Genomic DNA, 2,500 nt, shown 5'->3' on the forward strand with positions numbered 1-2,500 from the left:
TGTATTTTGTCCTTAAATTTTATTTTCTGTCCTTGACGATAAAAGGGTTAAACATAATGGGCCAGATTACAAGGGTTTCTCTAATTAACGCTCCCGCTCCAGCGTTAACTGTGCTATAAGTAACATTTTTGCGCACGTTGGGTTGCACTCAACAAGATATTGAATCTTTTTGATATTTTTCTTTAGCTACACTATTTTTGTAGAATTAGTTATAAAGAAAGCTGCAATGTATTGCTGTTTTATGTGCCCATTTAGGGTATCACTAGAAAGGCCTGTTTGTCTGTTAACAGTGAATAATATGTATCGGTAAACTTAACAAGAGAGCCGACAATTAAGGTGAAACCAGTAGTGCGCAAAATTGCCAAAATCTCTTGTGTCACTTAAAGGGACAGTCAACACCAGAATTTTTGTTGTTTTAAAGATAGATAATCCCTTAATTACCAATTCCCCAGTTTTGCATAATAAACACAGTTATAATTATACACGTTTTATCTCTGTAATTACCTTGTATCTAAACCTCTGCAGACTGCCCCCTTATTTCAGTTCTTTTGACAGACTTGCATTTTAGCCAATCAGAGCTGTCTCCATGGTAAATTCACATGCATGAGCTCAATGTTATCTATATGAAACACATGAACTAATACCCTCTAGTGGTGAAAAACTATGGCGGCCTTCAAGGTCTAAGAAATTAGCATATGAACCTCCTAGGTTTCGCTTTCAACTAAGAATACCAAGAGAACAAAGCAAAATTGGTGATAAAAGTAAATTGGAAAGTTGTTTAAAATTGCATGCCCTATCTGAATCATGATAGTTTGTTTTGGACTTGACTGTCCCTTTAAGCATAGAAACTGGAAAAACCTCAGACCTTAAGGGGTTAAAGGGGCATGCTAATAAGCACAAATTTGTGAGTGCACATAACTCAGTTTATATGTTCATAAACCCAATTGTTTTTGTTTAATAAAACATGTAAAATACAACTTATCACACTTTTAATTTATAAAATTTGTATTCAGATTAAAGGAGCAGTAGAATAAAAATTAAACTTTCATGATTTAGATATATAGCATATAACAATAATAATGATAAAAACACATCTAATTTACACAATTTAAAAAATTACTTGTTAGCCTTTGTTGAAGAGCGCATCTAGGTTGGTTCAGGAGCGTCCACGTGACTTTAGCATGTTAGAACAGAAGTGATTAAACTACAACTTGTAGCAATGCTGTACTTGGTTGTGATTTTGTTTCTGGCTGCCTATACCAGGTAATGACCTGGACTGCTTACTGTTCTACCACTAGCAAGTTAGGAATTAAAATGATTTCTCAGTCAATGGTTCTGTACCTGGACTAACACTGACCTGTTCATCTGACACTGTGCCCCTAGCACCACAGCTCCATAAATCAGCTTCACCCTTTACATGCAGACAGTCTGCACTAAACCAGAAAAAGTGCACAGATATCAATGCCCACACTCAACCCATAATGTGTTTAACACAGGCAGCAGTGATTTTGTACAGTATTAAACTGTAAAGTCCTTATCATGGCGCACTTTATGCTTGGTATTAAATATTTGTACCCACTTTTATTATATTTCAGAACCCTTGCACCTACTAAAAACATTTATTATACAAAGACAGATACAGTGTTGCAAAAGGTTATTTGTGCAGACAGAATGCTGCTAACTTATCAAAGGAAAATGTCATTCATCATTGTTATCTTAACATCTGCTTCCAATAAGCAGGTAACCCATTTAGTTATAAATATGCAGCACTGAAAATGAGCTTTTCTGTAATCACTGCGCCAATAGCCCTTTAAGAGTGCACAGAGCAAATGTCAATAGCTTGTTTGCTGGGTAACTTCTCTCATAAATACACGTTTTCTGCAAAGCTCTAATTTTCTGCAGTTAAATTGTGGCTTTAAAAATGCTGGCTCATATAACTAAATATATAGTGAGGCTTTTTTCCTAAATCACAGTTATTGTTCTAAAAACCAGGGTTGTAATTTTCCAAGCTCTGTATAATGTTTCACTGCAGAGAAGATGTGACATAATATACTGTTCATACTAACATAAAAACCAGCCAGAGAACCAAAAAAGTAATTTTACATATCAGAGGCGCATACACTACGCAACTAAATCTTTGTGTGCTCACTTTACTTTGAGTATATAAATCTGCAGGAACATTCTGACTTCTAAATAGAGTTTCAGTCCAGATTTAAAAACAAATACTTCATATGGCTCAGTTTAGTTGCCAGAAGAAACAGCAATTTAACACTTGATATTTTATGCAACTTAAATGTTTTACAAAGATTTATTTTAACACCTTAGCTGCCAAAGAGTTCCTCAAACTAACAATTTAACTATGAATGACTAAAAAACTTTAAATTGCACTTTCTTTAATTATTTTGGGATAATTTAACTCTTAAAAAGACAGTGCACCCTAATTTTCCCTCCTGTTTAATTCACCCCTTATATTTTATTTTACCTGCTGGATTGTTTGAAA

General features: G+C 34.3%; 1 protein-coding gene across 1 annotated transcript in view; it reads right to left on the reverse strand.

Annotated features, from left to right (window-relative positions):
* Window positions 1-2,500, reverse strand: part of RBFOX1 (RNA binding fox-1 homolog 1) — an 874,306-nt gene that overhangs the window by 390,476 nt on the left and 481,330 nt on the right. The window lies entirely within an intron of this gene.

Source organism: Bombina bombina, chromosome 11, assembly GCF_027579735.1.
Source record: "Bombina bombina isolate aBomBom1 chromosome 11, aBomBom1.pri, whole genome shotgun sequence".
NCBI classification, from domain to species: Eukaryota; Metazoa; Chordata; class Amphibia; order Anura; family Bombinatoridae; genus Bombina; species Bombina bombina.